The 20,000-nt window shown below is 38.2% G+C and overlaps 1 pseudogene; it reads right to left on the bottom strand.

The window, feature by feature from the left end:
* Positions 1-5,089: 5,089 nt before the first annotated feature.
* LOC135226199 (probable G-protein coupled receptor Mth-like 1) lies at positions 5,090-17,464 on the bottom strand (annotated as a pseudogene).
* Between the last annotated feature and the right edge of the window lie 2,536 nt (positions 17,465-20,000).

Here is a 20,000-nt window from a genome sequence, read left to right as displayed (position 1 = left end):
AATTCGCTTTATTCATAGAATCCGCCTGGCCTCCCCGTCTCTCTCTCTCTCTCTCTCTCTATCACCCCCTACCCCCTAACCCCACCCTCGGGTACGTATCCCTCCCGAAAACCTACCCCGCTCCCCGCCCCTCCCGTAAGAACCAGCAATCCTCCAGGGAGTGTCTCCAGATGCAATACAGATTGAATGCAATTGAATCTCTCTATATCCTCTTCCCTCCTCTTCTGCTTCCCATTTCTTCTTCTTCTTCTCCTTCTTCCTCTTCTTCTTCTTCCTGGTTTACGTTTGTTGCGTCTTCTCCTTGTTTTTAAGTTTCCTGTTTACGTTTGTGGCTTAACCATCTGATTGGCGTTTATCATTTCTTCTCATCCTTGCTTTATAGAATTATTTTCAGTTTGACGCTTATTCTTTTCCCAAGCTTCCTTATCTCTCTTCGTCCCACTGGACATTTTTCAATTTCCTTGTTTCCTCATCTCTTCTGCACTGCATATTTCATACCCATGACGGAAGTCCCAATATTTAACACTTTTCTTTCTTTTTTATGTGCATGTGCGAACCCCTAATTGTCTCTCAAGATTTAAAACATATAATATATAATTCTTGCTTCGAGGGTAAACGAACCTCACAGAAAAGGAGATTGGAAAAATCTGCTGAGAAAGACGACTTCTTCTTCTTGACTTTTTCCGCTGGCTTTTCTCTCGCTCAGTTTTTAGACCCCCCTTCGCATTGTGACGGCTTTTTCTGTCCGCCCTCAGATCTTCAAAACTACTGAGGCTAGTGGGTTTCGAAGTGGTATGTTGATCATCCATCCATCAGCCATCAAACATACCAAATTACAGCCCTCTAGCCTCAGTATTTTTTATTTTATTTAAGGTTTAAGTTAGCCATAATCGTGCCTCTGGCAATGATACAGGAAAGGCCACCACTGGGCCGTAGTTAAAGGATCATGGGCCGCGGCTCATACAGCATTATATGGAGACCACCGAAAACTCGGAGCATTTTTTACTTGTTTCCTCTCGTCAACATTTCGCTTTGTAGCGCGCGCCTTTATGTCACCTTCCTCAGTTGCTTTTTTCCTAAGTTTCGTTGGAGCAATCGATTTTTTCTATATAAGTCGCGGCCCTTGAAGAAGTTTTCAGCCAAGGTCCGGTGGTGGCCTGACCTATAGAGTTACCAGACACACGATTATGGCCAACTTTAACCTTAGATAAAAATAAATCTACTGAGGCTAGAGGCATGCAATTTGGAATGCTTGATGATTTTATATATATATATATATATATATATATATATATATATATATACATATATATATATTATATGTATATATATATATATATATATATATATATATATATATATATATATATATATATATATATTAGTACACACATATAAAAGCACACCTATTGTCATGCAGTTAATTTAGTCCAAATCAATATTACAAAAAGTCGCGTTTTACGATCTTACGCATTTTACACATACACATCTCTCTCTCTCTTATCATGATCCTCCTCCACCTCCCCCCACCACGCCCCTTCTTACCTCGCCCTGGAAGCGGAGAAGATAATAGATGCAAAATTGTGGCGGTGAATATCGCATGTCGCTCAGATAATGCTTTCATTAGTCGGGCTAACGGTCGAGCAGTCAAGAAGCAAGGAGACGACCTTACAGTATCTCCCATGCGCAGATCATAGCCCCCCCCCCCCCCACCCCCCCCCCCCCCCCCCCCCGCCCCCCTCCCCAACTTACCCTCTTCCCCAAAATACAATACCCCGAACCCCCCCCGCAACTCAGAAACTCAACACCCTCCCCTCTCCTTAACTCGTCTGTTGTCAAAATGGCGACCTGTTACGGTCGATACATTATAAAGCACGCGTCTCCTGTGTAGGATACATAGCGCTGTATTCAATTCCCTTCGAAGAATGCTCGACCGACTCATCCGTTGGCGACTTGAGATCGATCCCAGAAGGAGGAATGTCGTCTGGTAGTCACCTGACTGTCGTGGGTGGCTATGAAGGGGAAAGGAACGTGGTGCTATAATAGATTCACATCAGCCGTGCATTTAAAGTCTAGCACAGTCCCTTACGACGCTCCTGATTGGCTGTTGATAAGTCAATGACAGGGCTGGAAACTCTCAGTCTCTCGAGAGAGTTCACATAGGTATACGTCTTTCAGGAGAGGTGGAACATACATCCTGCCTATGTGAACTCTCTCGAGAGACTGAGAGTTTCCAGACTGGCTTATCAACAGCCAATCAAGAGCGTCGTAAGAAACTGGCCTAGACGTCAAATGCACGGTTGATGTGAATCTACCATAGCAACAGCATTTCAAATGATTTGCTGAAAACAGGACACTGGTGGCTCTTGTGAATGAACTCGCCTTTCTGTGAAAGCGCTGGCCCTGCCGACCAGCACCGCGTCCCTTTGAATGTATTTATGCGAGATGTCGAAACTCTATGGGGCATTACCGATGCAAGCTCTCTCCAGATGGCTCTGAGGCTTGCTGGAGAGAGAGAGAGAGAGAGAGAGAGAGAGAGAGAGAGAGAGAGAGAGATAGGAAAGCCTCACTACATATTTCGAAAAGGAATTCGTGGTGAGTACGTTTTTTTGAGAATGTATTTACTTATTGTCTTGTGAATGTATTAACGTACGCCTGTGTGACAGTTTTATTATTATTATTATTTTTTTTTTTGGTGTATCATAGTCCTCCAATTCGACTGGGTAGTATTTACAGTGTGGGGTTCCGGGTTGCATCCTGCCTCCTTAGGAGTCCATCACTTTTCTTGCTATGTGCGCCGTTTCTATGAGTCCTCTAGTTTTTCCAGATTCCTATTCAGGGATCTTGGGATCGTCCCTAGAGTTCCTATGATTATGGGTACAGTTTCCCATATCCTTTTTATTTCAATTTTCAGCTCTTGATACTCATCCATATATTCCCTATCTTTCTCTTCAACTCTGATGTTCCATGGTATTATTATTATGATTGTTATTAGCATTCAAATTATTGCAGAAATAAATTTCACAATGGCGAATCGTCTCACATTGAATCATCTTCATAAGGGACGATCTCATTAAATATCCATCTTGACAAGTAGAGAGGCAAAGAGTAGCTCCTCAATATACCAACTGCTTTGATAATTGATTCTCGGAACCTTGAGAGTTAAAAGGCTTTCGCTTTCAACCTTTCAACTGTTCTGTGTAACTGGTTGGCGCAACAAAAGCCTGAAAAAAAGTTTAATGAAATGACGAAAGAAAGAACTGAGAAACTTGCAAGCGACCCTAGGAGTCTGGTGTGTGCGTTGGGTCATTTCAGATGCTACCTTGAAACTTCTGACGCAGGGTAGTGGTCATGTAGGTCCTGTTTAAACCTAGTGCGTGTTTTCGAGCCAAAGCACTTTATATATTTATTTCTGTAGCTTTAGGTAGAAAATTAGATTAAATTAATATCATTGATTATTTGTCTATTGAATTTCACTGATATCTTTTTCTTTACAGTTCTGTTCAGAGGAAACTTGCTAGATCAGCAAAAATACCCATATAATGATTTACGGCTAAGTATAAACATGGGTCTAATCCTTCCATCACTCCTATCCGCCACCTCCGTTCTCTTCTCCATCTCAGCTTACTCGATCCGACTAACTCGTATCGCGTGAAAGCATCACTAATGATAACGGTTATTTTAAAATTCCCCGCGCCGACAACGGACGCCTTAAAATGGATGTTTATAAATTTTTTCTGTTCAAAGAAACTTCATTTTTCATTCCCCAAAATATGTGCATACACTCGTGTTACACCCTGTAGCCGTCAAAGAGCAATCCTTGATTAAAGCAGTAGGTTTTTCTTGAAGAAAAAAAAAAAACATGAAATAGACTTAAACGAGAACGTTACCTTTCATATTTCTTATCCTTTCAGCTACTTATAATATGCTTATGGTAGTGGGTCTAGGTATACATGTGAAACTAATTTGAACTAATTTCTATTTAAAGAAATGAATAACTACAGAAAGATCAACCTAGAAAGCTTCAATGAAAGTAAGCCTTTCTTAATGTATTCGTCAGTTTTGACTCCCACAGCTTTCCAACGTGTCCAAATGAAACAGGATGATATGCAAGGAATTCGATAAAAAATAAGACTGAATAAGGTCCGAGTTAATTATGTTAAGCAATTATGAAAAGGATAAGAAGAAAGGCAAACATGGCTAATAAAACAAGAATAACGGGAATAATCAAATAAAGCAGATTAATATATATATAATATATTATATATTATATATATATATATATATATATATATATATATATATATATATATATATATATATATATATATATATATATATATATATATATATATATATATATATTGTCGATTTAAATATTCATTAATATTACGTATCCGATAGAGTATACTGCTGAAAATAGACCTAGGCTAATTATGTGGGAAAATCAGAAGTCCAATTTAGGCCGACTAAATGTGTCATGCAAATTATTTTATTGATCAAAGGGCAAAATTAGTTTAATTAAACATAGTTTTCAAGGAATGTTAACGCCTTGATGTATTATTTATCGGCAGTAGGAGACAAAATGACAACTCCCCAGTGCAGTACGATACGTTGAGTCAAGACTCGAGATGCTGTCACGAAGCTAGAGTTGAGAATAAAATTAGAAATCGTGGACAAATCGGTATATATTTTCCTTACTTTGCAAAATAATTATCTTTAACACGTTGAATAAGTCTACTCAATTCTAATGTAATTTATTTCAAGTAGAGCACCTTTGAAAGGAAATGTTATTTATTATTAAGTAAATAATCTGGCACCTGCATATGGCAATATTTCCATAACGAACAATCAATTAAGAAACTACGCCAATTCTTCGTTGGCCGTCTGTACACCCGGTCCTGTACTAGCTAGTAAAGGATCGTGTGTCGAAAGGCTTTGCAACCTCTCTGTTGTTTCACTCTTCCTTCGTGGCATTTGCCCTTATATATATATATATTATATATATATATATATATATATATATATATATATATATATATATATATTATTGAAGATCGTTCCACGATAACATGCTAGAGAGCAACAGTTAATTGTCTTTGCTTATTTGACTGCAGTGCCTATTCACTCCCATGGTGCTTTCAGTGATGCACCACCTCAGTACTTCTCTGTCCAATTTCAGATAGTTATCGTACAAAGAGAAAAGGATCTGGTCAGTAAAGCTTTGCCCGAATTCCTGAGTCGGTGGATTTTACAGATCAACAGCTAATGAAAGCTGTTGATCTGCAAAATCTGGAAATTTCTTAGGTAGTGACCCCCAGCAAAGTTCAGGGGGTCGTTTTCTATGACTAATATTTTTTGCGGATTATTACCTTTACGATATTTACAGTCGTTTGTTTATGTTTTTACGGTCATTCTCAATGTGCTTGTACTAAACACGCCGCAAAGGTGGATACATACCGTGTTAAAAGCCATCGGGGGTCAATGTCTAAGAAAGATCCCAAATTCTTCACTTTCGACTTCGTGATTCTCAAGATGCAGAAATAATTTCGACGGAATCTTTGGGTATCGAAGACAGATTCTTCTGGGGGAGCATCGTCACTACATCATCAGCGAGGAAGATTGACAACATCTCTACGATGTAACTGGGGATAAACAAAGTGGTAATCTTAGGGCAAGGACACCTTAGTGGTAACAGTTATGAGGTATGCCGCAAAACACTCTCATTCCTTGTTTACCTGGTCCGCTTCGGTCTACACCAACATAAGCAAATGGGGGAGGGGCGTTGGGGTGCTGGGGACTGGGGTAGCTTTTGATTAGTTCATAGACATCACTACATGAACCCCACATTACCTCTTGTATCGTTATACAAGTAAACGATCTTTATTTCATGTATAATCTTGTGCTGTCTACACATCGCCCAGCAATGCTAGAATACTACTGCATTCTCTGTGAAGGAGTCTTTTTATACACAACCGAGTCTCAGTCTCCCTTTCACTATCGGCATTGCTGGTACCCCTCACAACCACCATCCCTTGAAGTTCGTTTCTTTCGTGTCTGTGGCTGTAATCTGGTCACAAGCTCAGTTATCTTTGCTGAGACCTAATGGTTTAGAGGCACCGTCGGCGAAGACTTCGTTAGGCTCTACACGTGGCTGTGAGCTTCCTTTGACTCGTCAGCCCCGCTGCCACCTTTCTTTTCTTCGCGCCCTTGCCTGTACCCTTCGTTGACTACGCCGCCGCTGCATCCATTCCCTTGAGTTTGGCGAAGACTGCAATTCCCATCCCCACCGGAGGACACTTGTGTCCCTGAGGGCATATTCGCCATCTCCCTCTGTGACTGCTCGGTGCTTCCAGCTGTCCTCTTCGAAGTTTCTGGGGAATCTGCCACTTCTGATTCGTCCGTCGCGTTGCTGTTGGCTTTCTGCAGTGTCTTCTTGGTCTTCTTGAATATCTTTTCCAATCTCTCTTTCACCAGCTGCCTCTTCTGCTTGCTCAGTAAGAAGATGATGAACACGATGACTCCCTGAAGTGTATTATGGAGGTCGGTGACGACCCTGAAAGTAATCAAATCTGCGTTAGAGTCGTGTTTACTGTACTCGAATGTTCTGTGTTTGAGTACACAGTGTCATTCATTATGATGTTGCTGAGAACTTGTCCATCATTCATTGGAAAGTAAGTCATAACTTTTACGTAGTTTTGCGTCATTTCACTGAGATGTTATTTGAATATCAGGTGAGGCATAAAGTTGCACAAATCAGATGATAAAGGAAAAAGGAATCGGTGCATAGAAGATTGCCTTTTGACAGTCGTGTTCAAGTTAAAATATTTACAGAAAGAGTGCGATAAGTAATTCAAGTCCATTGGAAGCTGATTTAGGTTAAATGTTTGGTGAGAACTGTATAATATATATATATATATATATATATATATATATATATATATATATATATATATATATATATATATATATATATGACATCACCGTGATTCATATAAAAGCATTAAGCTACAAATGTTCCATAATATCTAATTCGCTCTACCTTGGAATTAATATATTTTCATATGTTAACCGAAGGGAAATTTTAAGTTGACAAGAAATTCGTCGGCAAATGGATTCGAACTACGAAACCAAGAATTAGGGACGTACAGTGACGCGCTCTAACCCACAGGACTATCAAGGAGTATCTTGATTATCCTGTGGATTAAAGCGAGTCACACTTCGCCATGAATTCTTGGTTTCCGTGGTTCGAATCCATGAGCCTACGAAATTCTTATCATCTGAGCAAAATTCCCTTTCGGTTAACACATATGAAAATATGATAATTCCGAGATACAGTGAATTAGATATTAAAGGACATTTGTAGCTTAATGTTTGTGAAGACAGTATTTGAAGCAGTTGAGCCTAGTCTCACCAGGCGTCCTTGGGCGGTATCCTCAGGGAAAGTACTTCTGTGGACCAGCAGATGGCCATCAAGACGAAGATCATCAGCCTCTGACGAAATTGAAAAACAAGAGAAAATAGAAAATATTAGAAATTTGTTCTTCATCTGGGTCTTGTGAGTCCTCGTTTTACACATCCGTTTGTCTTAATTTAGAAGAAAATAAGGCTACACTTTTTATTCATACCGATTAAATGATTTGATATGATTTCTTTTTCTCTTTTTCCACTTACTTAACTTTGGTCAGAGTTTAAAGATTCTATAGTCGATTTTTTTAAACCTGGCAAACTTGCACTTAACTTGCAGTTAGATGCTTGTCGCTGATTGGATGAATGTCGTGTTGTCCGAATCTCTCTGTTTTGTTTTCACACTGTTTCAGAATTGTGATTATACGGCCATAGATTGAGATAAGAGCCAAATGATGTAATGTTATGTAGATACCAGTTGTAATAAACTTAAGTATTAAGAACTTATATACCAAATTATTATATAATAGTTAACAGTTATGAAACAACACCCTCCGAAGCTGTAGACTTGAAATATGATTCAAACGCATGAACTTTAATCGTGCCATTGGTGGTTTGGAAAAAAGCAAAACGTATTTATTGTACATTGTTGAAGGTTGTATAACGCCTAAGAACCAAATACTATTGTAGAAAATGTAAGCTTGCCGAACATTTGGGGTGGAGTTGAGAAAGGAACAGCCGGGGAGTTGTCGTCTGATGCACACACCGCCATAATCAATCAGCTTAGAATCGGCTATCGAGCAGTTGGCTCACTGTCGTCGATTTCACCTATTTCAGCCATGGCCACAAAAGACGATATGGAACAAAGCAGAGATGAAGGTACTTCAAACACCAGGCATATACATGCTGCTGGCAGTAGGCATACCAGTCAGTGCCGTAATATAATAATGAGTGTTTTTCAATGTTTCACTTCACAGGGCCCTAGCAAGACAATGAAAGAAATCATTAAGGCGACAGCAACAGCAACTCAAGTTTTGAAATGCAAAAAATGAACATTATGATATATAAACATCTTTATTATTTTATGAAGACAAGAACACCACAACCCGCATTTGAACCTCCCGCTGAGAGTACGTAAACTTTCTGTCAACCTCGAGGCTGTTCCTCCCACAACTCCTCCACCCCAAATTTTCTGACAAGCTTACATTTCTTCGATAGTATTTTGTTCTTAGGCGTTATACAACATCAGCAATGTACAATGAATATGTTTTTTTTTTTTAAACAACCAAAGGCATGATTGCAGTAAAAATCTAACTAGAAATTTAAACATTAAAGTTCATGCGTTTGAAACATATTTCAAGTCTACAGCTTCGGAGAGTGTTGTTTCATAACTGTTAACTATTATATAATAATTTGGTATGTAAGTTCTTAATACTTAAGTTTATTACAACTGGTATTTACATAACATTACATCATTTGGCTCTTATCTCAATCTATGGCCGTATAATCACAATTCTGAAACAGTGTGAAAACAAAACAGAGAGATTCAGACAACACGACATTCATCCAATCAGCGACAAGCAGCTAAGTGCAAGTTAAGTGCAAGTTTGCCAGGTTTAAAAAAATCGACTATAGTTACAAAGTTTTAAAATTCAGTCTCAGAGTTTTAAAACTCTAGTTTCAGAGTTTTAAAATTCTAGTTTCAGAGTTTTAAAACTCTAGTTCCAGAGTTTTAGAACTCTATTTTCAGAGTTTTAACATTCTAGTTTCAAAATTTTAAAACTCTTGTTTCAGTTTTAAAACTCTTGTTTCAGTTTTAAAACTCTATTTTCAGGGTTTTAACATTCTAGTTTCAGATTTATAAGATTCTAGTTTCAGAGTTTTAAACTCTATTTTCAGGGTTTTAACATTCTAGTTTCAGAGTTTTAAAATTCTAGTTTCAGAGTTTTAAAACTCTAGTTTCAGAGTTTTAAAATTCTAGTTTCAGAGTTTTAAAACTCTAGTTCCAGAGTTGACCGAAATGTCCTTTTTCTCTTATTTCCGAATTTGATTTAGACGTCTGCCATAAACTCAAACTAAATTATCCCTCATCTTTCTCGGAGATGTATTTGATGTCAAAATTAGATTTAAAAGCCGAGAGTTATTTAATGTTAAAATTAAACTTAGAAAAAAATATAAAATAAAAAAGAGAGAGAAAAGACCCCTCTTGGTCAAAATTTCAAGTTACCTAAATAGGGCGCTGTCTTCTTTTCCGAAATTTACTGAAACTCCTGAAATAATATCCACATGAAATTTTCAGCCATGGCCTGTGTTGTTGGCACCAATAGCGTTGCCAAACGCACGATTACGGGTAACGCTAGCCTTAAATAAAATAAAAACTACTGAGGCTAGAGAGCTGCACTTTGGTATGTATGATGACTTGAGGGTGGATGATCAACATCCCAATTTTCAGCCCTCTAGCCTCGGTAGATTTTAAGATCTGAAGCAACTAAAAACTCACAATGACAGATGCTTCCTGTTGAAGGCTCGGGGACCTTTGCTCTTGCGAAGGCAACACCCCATTCCTGGCTCGGCTTGGCGCAGCATGTGGGTCACGTGACCCAGCATGCAGAGACTCAGGACGATCAACGTTTCAATGGCCAGATAGAACTGCGCCAGTTCACCTGGAAGTTAAAAATATATAAATAATGAATTGATAAATAAAAGTAAGCATAACTATCGCGTTTCTGCAAGAAATAAGATTTACTGATGGCTTCACGAAGAGGCCGTAATTTCCGAATGACGACATCACGTTTCATGTTTCTCCATTTGCCTAATGGTGTACTCAGGTAAGATTACCCTCTACAGGTTTATATTTTCAACTAATAAAAAAATCAACCTTCTTCACATGTATGCTTTCAATCAATCAGTTAATCATTCTTCTGTACATTTATGCGCTCGATCAGTCAGTCAATCAATCATTGTCAAGATTTACCTGGTACCACAAGGTAGGCCCTCCATAACTGTCGATGTCAATGACTGCCTCTTATTAGTTCCCTCAGGTCATGTTGACAGTCTTCTTCTTCTTCTTCGTCTTCTTCTTCTTAATCTTCTTCGGTTGTCTCAGCCTGATATTGTTTTACTAATCATTCGTATCCCGTTTTGTCTAACTTCTATGAACTTTTCTTTTTAAGCATCTGGGAATTCTTTTGCGAAGAAATATACTGGTGTTATAAGATGGAATTATATAAAAAAAAAAACACTTGACTTTTTTTATCATAGAATTAGATGGGAATTTCTTTGTGCGAACAACTATGGGTTTTATTACACAGAATATGTATGGGAATTCTATTAAGGCGAAGGATATAAGAATTCAGTTATGCAAAAACATATGTGGTTTTTATAGCGCAAAAACATAAGAAAATTCTCTTCTGAAGAAACATATGGAAATTCTATTGTACAGAAACATGCCATGAATACATTTTGCAGAAAGTTACAGGAAATCTCTTGTGTAGATTCGAACGATAATTCTCGGAGGTTCAAACATTTTGGAATTCTTTTATTGGGAAACAGAAATTCCATTGTGAAGAAAGATGTGGGAATATAGGAATCTTATTATACAATAACATTAATGAATTTTGATTTTAGAAACAACTGGATTTTTGCTATTCAAAAACGGGGGTAAGGTTGTTGTGCAGAAACACGACTTTACAAGTTAACAAACGAAAAAAAAAATTCATGACTTGATCAACAAATCCTAAAAGTCATCTTAGTCGTAAGACTTCTTCTTTCCCACCGTTATCCCTAAATTAAAGGGTCGGTTGCCTGATGCCTTCTCCACTGCCTTCTATCCAAGTCATCATCGTCCACCAAACCTCTTCTCTCCATATCTTCCTTCACTTTTATGCGCCATCTACTTCTCTGTCTCCCTCTCGATCTTCTTCCTCTAACAGGTTCCTCCCAAACCCTCTTCACTCCCTCCTCGTCATCCATCCTCAACACATGCCAATGCCATCTCAATCGTGACTCTCTCATCACCTCTGAAATCTTTACTAAGCCTCCTGCCCTTCTTCTTATCTCATCACTGTCAAATCTCTCAAGCAGCGACATTCCCATAATCCACCTCAGCATTCTCATCTCTGTTCTCTCAAGCTTCACTTCCTCTTTTCCTCTTAGAGCTCACTTGTCTACTTAGGGTCAACGTATCCGGATGTAAATGGTGTTTTCAATAACACATCTTGCTATATGATTAATGTCCAAAAAGCACGGAACTTAAGACACAGAACGTATCTGATACATTGCAAATACGATACATCTTCAGAGATAAAAATGCATTTCATATATAAAAGTACGTAAAAATACAAAATTGCTTAAATCTTGCAGTATCTAAGACTCTTATATTAGTAACAATGTTTCAGAGATAAAGCATTGTTACTAATATAAAAGTCATAAATACGACAAGATTTAAGAATATTTTGCATATTTATCGTACGTGTTATGTATAAAATATACATTTTGTAAATTATATTTAGTTCTTCCAGAATGTTTCAGTTTTGAAGTTGTATGTTATATCGTACTTATAAAATATCAGATAGATTCTGTATATCAAGTTCAGTGCTTTCTGGATGCTAATTATGTGGAAAGATGTGAAATACAGGGGAAAGTGATCCTTTGTCTTGGACACGTCGAATGTATTCGACTGTAGCTACAGGAAAAGAAGCTAATATTTGATATGACACATAATATGCTTTCTCTGCACATACTGACATAATTACTTTTGATTTTCCAAACATGATGCAATGAAAGATAATCGAGTTTTCTGTACATCGTATAATCAAAGCCACCAAAAATAGACCTATCTTTCTGTGGTCTCGGTATAATACTGTATGAGCCGCGACCCATGAAACTTTAACCACGGCCCAGTGGTGGCCTGACCTTTATTGGTACCTAACGCACGATTATGGGTAACTTCAACCTTAAATAAAATAAGAACTTCTAATGCTAGAGGGCTGCAATTTAGCATGTTTGATGATTAATGACTACTCAAATTTGAAAGGGAAGTAACATGAGTCCTGAGGCATAACATTAACTTTGCAAAGTCTGATATCAAAAGAAATAAAGAAATGTGCAACTGAGCAAAATCTGGATAAAGAATCATGGAAATTTGTTCAGATTTTGAAACAGCAGCTGCAGCTGATGTATTAACAGCACTCAACAGTTTCTCATTGGACATTTATACACCTGTTTCTCCTCGATGGCAAACGTTCTTTTTCGGTCAACTAGGGAAATATTTTTTTGTGACTAACATCTGTTAAACTTATCATCTCTTATTTAAAAAAAAAATAATTTGGTGGAAAACAAGTATTTTTACATTGGCTCCAAAACCAGTGTTCTGGTAAGAGAGCTAAATTTACTCAACGATAAGATATTTCCTTTAGTACAAGTACCGTGGCATGAATACTACTCATAAAAAAGATATACAGATGCGCATTGTGTTGAAGAAGGCAAAATAAATTTTACTGAAAAAAACAAGACAATCATTTTGAAAACGCTGAAGATGCCATTAAGTCAGTTTCCACAAAACACAATGGAGAATGGGAGAGAAATGAACAAACGATGAATTGAGTAAAAGTGATTAAAGATAATGAACAAATCGATTAACTAGAAACTTGAAGAATATTACAAACAGGATTCATTAACATTTATCTATATAATTCCTTTTACCTGCGAACCAACAGGACTCCTCTCCAAACCCTGGGACGATCAACCCGGCGGAGGCCTCCTGCGGGAGAAATTGTATGATGAGCGTCACCAGGACGATGACCAAGGGACACCCGAAGGCGTAGGATGCGTACAGGAGGAATTTCTGCTTGTCCTTCTCTAGGATTCCCGTCAGAGGGATGCACTTCACCTAGGATCTGCGGAAGAGAAATACTACTTTAAAAATGAGTAAAGACCAGAGAGAGAGAGAGAGAGAGAGAGAGAGAGAGAGAGAGAGAGAGAGAGAGAGAGAGAGAGAGTTAATATTAACTATCATCTGATTCTCTTTTGTAAGTTTCTGAAATTAGATTTTAACTTATCATTTTTTTCACTGGCCAGATGAAGAGGAATGACTATGCTTATCACACTACATTACACATACTACACATACACATCATACTCACATACATACTACTATATATATATATATATATATATATTATACTATATATATATATATATATATATACATATCTACATACATGCATGTATGCAAAGGATAAGGTTGTGGAAACCAGGATTAATGAATGTAAATATGTTGAAGGAATTTGGAAGCTGTTGGTCAATATAGGCCTTTGGGAGCAAATATAGGGACAATGGGAGTATGAGCGAACGACGACTCACTGGATAGGTGAAGTAAGATGGTATCGGGGGATATGAGGGAGAATTGTTGAGCCAACTCTCCTTTATGCAACTGAAGTGTGCGTGCTAGTTGCTAACAAAAGATAAAAAGGCTGAAGCTAATGTGAACTGTTAGGATAGCACATGTGGTGTAACAACAACTGAAAAGATAAGGAATGTGTGTAAGCGTTAAAAGGTTTAAAAAGAAGATTCCTACCTGATCACTCTCCAGATATCAAAGCACATGACGCTGAGCCAGAAGAACGCTGCATGAAGAGTGAACTGGCTGAACAGGGCTGTCAAGTAAATAGATTTCGTATTAGAATGATTAAATAAAGACGATTTCTAATAATGAAACAATCGTTTGGCTAAAGAAGCATTTAGCATGATCAAGAAATTGTTTTAGGAAGAAAAGCTGTGTCCTCCTGTGCAGTCAATTCCAGACTGCCTCTCCAGTTTCTGTAGTTTCTCTTTGGTATCCGCAATTAGTAGTAGTTTCCCTTTTCCATAAAGCTTGTTCCGACCCAAACTCCTATGGACACTTCTATAAGTAATGTTCTTCATACTGTATGTACGCACCTGCTCATCTGTGTGTCATTGCAAATATAAATATGAAAGTGTAGATAAACAAACATATACTAAGGGTGCTTTTTGTTCAAACTGATAACCTTGATGTCAAGCTGATAGTACCCCAACTCCTTCGCGCGCTCAGTTACTCCTACAATTGAAAACTGATCAAAACCTTAATGAAGTCCTTTTATCTTATGAGAAGGAGAACGTTCCTGGGTTTCGTCTTAGAGCTACTTTTGACATATGGACATAGATGGGTTTATGATGCAACAAGAGAGAGAGAGAGAGAGAGAGAGAGAGAGAGAGAGAGAGAGAGTTACAAGGATTAGGATGTCTCAAAGACTTGTTAGTCAATTTGAGGAGATATCGTGTGCTCACATATCTGTAGGAGCAGGTTTTACTGTGCATTTAACGTGTCCTCATGATTTTGTCTAGCTTTCTTTAAAACTCTTCCACACTGTTGCTGTTTACAACTTCTGTTGGCAGTTTATTCCACGTGCCACATATCTTGTATGTAAAGAGGTTCCCACAATGAGATGTGAGAGAGAGAGAGAGAGAGAGAGAGAGAGAGAGAGAGAGAGAGAGAGAGAGCCGAAATGTCAAAGTTCGGTTAAACCACTTGGAAACTCACCATTGAGAACGCAATGCGTATTATGCAATTGCTTCGAGTACTTGAAACTGACGAAGAATCCGACGTACGCCAGCAGGAGCGAGATCGAGTAGGAGAGGAAGCAGTAACCTTGGACGTTCATGAGCTTCTTCGTGGAGAAGTGGAGGAGAATCAGGAAGGCCAGGCAATGGATGGAGATGATCATCCCGATGGGTGCCAGGTAGACCTTCCATGTTTGAACTGGAGATGGCTGATCGAAGCAGTGTATCACGATATTTTCCTCGGCTGAAATGATATGGAACAGATAACAAAGGAGTTTCTGAGATCAATTCAGCAGATAACTCGTTTCTGCCTTTAATATGTCTTAAAATATCAGCATTCGTCAGCGAGATCATGCACTCAAGTAAGCTGAAAACTGTTCAATTCTCAAGTAGACAATAAAATTTTTTTTTAGGAGGTAATGTATCAACATGCAGTACAAATCAAAACAGACAGTCAGCGGCAATAAAAGAGACGCGAATATGCCACATGAACAGCATACCTTCTATGTAATAATCGGTACAGAACTTGTTGTTATCTAAGATCTGACCGCTTTGGTTGAGGTAGAGTTTGCCGGTGGGAAGGAGCCGATAACCTGAAGAGAACTTGACTGTGGCTTTGTAAGGACACTTTGGGACTAGCGGCACCAACTGAAGGTCCCGCGGCGCCTCGGACTCGTCCCCCGAGAGTGTCTAGAAGGACAGGCTCAAGTTCCAGTTTCCAGGTTTGCAGTCGGCGTGAGATTTGACCTCTCCCTGAGGGCAGCACTTCCTTATGCAGGTGCCTCCGTTGCACACCTGGAATTAATACATGTGTACTGGAATCTTCGCTTATGATAATAAATCCCATATATTATTACTATTTTCTACGCACGTTGTAACCTATATTTTAGTAGAGTACTCAGGAACGGCCCAATATTAGTTGTTACTACAGGACTAATAGTTACTGAAGATACCTATAGAGATATTAATTGAAGTAACCTTACCAAGTTTTGCTCTAAGAGTAATTCTTTTATTAAATCAAAAAGAAAAGTACAATTATTAACAATAAGCTCTGCACAGATAGTGCCAAACAATTGTTCACTTTGGACATCAAGAACTGAACACAAACCAAGACTACAAGAAATGACACTAAGAAATCTAAAATGTGATCAGTGGTCGAACATCTTTGGTCAAGAAAGAACAAATAAAAAAGGAAAATAAAAATGCAAACCTAGGTTATGAAATATGAATATAAAGACTGGAAGTGTTGTATAGTTTTATACAGTACAACTTACTTTCTCCTCATCTGCCATACACGTAACAGCAGAGTAATCGCCATCTTGTTGCTGACCGATACAGTACTGTGTGGTTTGCCTGGTCATGGATAATTCAGTCCACTCCAAGTACCTGTGAGTCTTGTTTGCTCTCAAAGAGGCGTCCTCTCCAGGAAACCTGATAACTTGGCATTTAAAATCTTCTGGGCAGTTCGGCATCATCGTTTCCCAAGTAAAATTGTAATGACCAGATTCTGAATCCTGTGTAGCACCTGTAAAAGGATCAAAGGGAAATGGATTTGTTCCAGCAACGCAGTTGCTGCCATTCCAGAATTCGCTGCTCTCGCAGCACTTCTTAGCTATGACGGGTGGCGTAAATGTGGCCTTTGTCACTTCTTAGGTGGGTACAGCGGAAGCAAGTATTTTCTTTTTCTGGTGATGTGGCTTTGTCAAAGGGGGAGTTTCCTGAAAGGGACCCTCCTCTAACTGTGATGCTGAAATTTTATTTGTAAAAGTCTGTGTTTCATTACTGAATGAAAAGTCATTGCTATTACGACCCTCTCTTCCTACAGACTCTATAATAGGCGAACTTTTTTCTGTCAGGGCAGGTGTGCCGTTGATGAAAAGGGTCTCTTCATTTCTCCATTTGTAGTACGACTGAGAGGAACTTCATCCTCTGTAGCGTCGACCAAAAGACGTTCCTTTTTTGTTGCTGAAATAGAGGAAGTCGTTCTCTCTGTAGCAATGACCAGATCTCCATTTTTGGTTGGACCAGTGGAAACTTCTCCGTCTGTTCCATTGGTCAGAGTTTCTCCTGTTGTTGTAGGGCTATCGGCAGCCTCTTGCTTTGTAGGACTAGTTACGCTGGAATGACTTTCACTCGCTGATGATGTTACGGTTGGGATGAGCAGCGATTCTGTCCTATTTGGAATAACAGAGGGTAGTGTTTCCCCCTCCACTACTGTTGGGGAAAGTGGCGATGAATCAAGCGATGTAGCAGCGTTGGTGACGAGATTCGAGTCCACGACTTCTGTGGGAGATTTTCTCGTTAGGGAATTTTGAGCAGATGAAGGCAAAGAGCGGACACTTGTTGTGACAATGAAGATACAAAAGAAGAGAGGGAACGAAGGCGACATTTTGGAAGGCTGGTGATGGTGGTGGAAAAACTGGTAGTTCTGCACAAGCTACTGAGCTTTGTCTTCCTGCCGCTCGTGGGAACTCTGGCTGATCTTTCGTAGGTGATCACTCCTGTGGAAATGAAAGGCAATATGACAGCAATGAGAAGGTGTTGATGATTAAGAAAAAAAAAAACAGCACAAAAACAGAAAAATATCCATTCATTCATATACTCGATAACTTGATGCCCCACAACACGGGTGGCCAGACTTAAGGACTCCGAGATCTACTCTAATAAGGATACAGCAAGGCGTAATGTTGCAACAAACGCCGACCAGCCCGAACGAGTTTTATTACGTGAGAAAAAAAAAAAATCAAATCAAATAGCGCCATAGTACGATAAAACATGAGTACAACTGTCTCTTATATTATATATATAATATATATATATATATATATATATATATATATATAATGTAATTTATATATATATATATATATATAGTATATATATGTGTGTGTGTGTATATATATATATATATATATATATATATATATATAATAATATATATATATATATATATATATATATATATATATATATATATATATATATATATATATATCTTGTATTTTTGTTTGTTTATACAGGATTGTGGGGGAACGGAGATCGACCAAAGAAGGGGCCGCGATCGACTGGTAGATCGCGATCGACTGTTTGGCCACCTCTGCGCCACGATAATTTTGGAAAAAAAAAAAAAAAAAAAAAAAAAAAAAACATTAAGCACTTATATACCGCCGGGTGATAGTTGGATTGATTTCACTTCTCATATAAAACTGCAGCTTCCCTAGTGACATGAATTAGTCGAAGTGTGTTTTCTTGTAATCGAAGTTAGTCTTGATGTAAGAACCGCTTGAATCTGATCATGGAAGAAAGCGAGTGGGAAGTGAACTTCTTTCTTTCTCTACTGAGACAAGACTGATGGAAATATAGTCGGGTTAAAGGTGAGGTGTTGGGTTGGGGGAGGGGGGGGGGGGGGCGAAAGAAAGCAGTGGAGTTTTGCCAAAAAAAAAAAAGGAAGAGATAAAGCTTCATCTTAGGATCTCGAGGTTGTAACAGTGAGAAAATGGGAGACAATAATTCGAAAAGATTCCCATTTTACAATAAACCCCAAGGAGGTTGTGAATGGCCACCCCCTCCTTCACCCCCACACTCCCCCCCCCCCCAACGACTTTCTTTACCCTTCACCTCCGCACCCCAAAAATGACTTTCTTTAGGGATGCAACCAAAACTTGCGTGAAAATGAAGACAATAATTCGAAAACATTCCCATTTTACAACCCAAAAGGAGGTTGTGAACGGCCCCCCTGCTTTCCCCCCCAACCCCGCCCCCCAAAAAAGACTTTCTTTACGGATGCAACCCAAACTTACGTATCTGTGGTACATGAAATCACAGCCCACGAATCCTTACAGAACTTAAACACTTGAATAAGTGTCGGAGACTAAGAGAAGCATTCTGGGTAATATCCGGGGAACAAAAAAACAATTATAACGCTTTACTGAGTCTCTGTCACGCCCATCTAATTGACATCCGCTGAGGCGCCTGCGGGCGTTCCTTAGGTAGATCTTTCGTATGCATTGATGAACCCTCCATAGGAGAGGAGATTTTGCCGTAGTTATATGGGCGGACATATTGATTTACTGATAATATATCTACCTGTTTATCATTATTATCATTCAACGCTAAGCCATATTTCTATCAACAGACATAAAGACCATTATTTTGTTAAGGAAGCTTCCGAAGAATATAGGTTATACCTACTATACGTAAAAAAACGAATATATATAGATATCATAACGTATATATATATATATATATATATATATATATACTATATATATATATATATATATATATTATATATATTATTATATATATATATATATATATATATATTCGTTTTTTACGTATTAGTACGGTATGAATCTATATTTCTTCGGGACAGCTTCCGTACCAATATAAAGTCTTAGTTTGTTGATAGAAATAGGGCTTAGCGTTGAATGATAATAATGATAAATAGGTAGATATATATCTATATATATATATATATATATATATATATATATATATATATATATATCTGACTGGAAAAAGTAACTATACACAATTCCACCGCAAGAAATAGATAAATACATGAACGGTTGTGAAGAAGTTATGATTTTCTTTTTTTACTTCAGTGTCTTGATTCATTGAAAACTGGATTCGCGAATTCCAGCTGTTACTCTTAAATTCTGGAGCCACCTCTGATTTATACTGAAATTTGGCAAGTCTTGCTCAGTGGCACTTTTGGTTTTATCTATGCAGCAAAGTAAGTAACTGAAAGTCAAAATTTTTTACTTGAAAACTTCTTGGACTAGATCAGGCAACACACTGATTGCGTATTGCAACAGGCACAGTGATCTGTTCATTTTAATGTTTAAAAAATATTTATGCGCTTTTCACCGAAGGCTTTGATACCCCAAACGGAAAGGAATAGAGAAATTCTCCCATCCAGGCGGGACTCAAACCCACCGTGATTACGGGACTGTCGTCCGTGTAAGGTTTATCAAAACCACAAAGAATAAGATGGTAGTTCTTCACTG

This window comes from Macrobrachium nipponense, chromosome 14, assembly GCF_015104395.2.
Source record: "Macrobrachium nipponense isolate FS-2020 chromosome 14, ASM1510439v2, whole genome shotgun sequence".
Taxonomy (NCBI): domain Eukaryota; kingdom Metazoa; phylum Arthropoda; class Malacostraca; order Decapoda; family Palaemonidae; genus Macrobrachium; species Macrobrachium nipponense.
The sequence above is the reverse complement of the archived record's forward strand: the minus strand, read 5'-3'. Positions and strand labels throughout refer to the sequence as shown.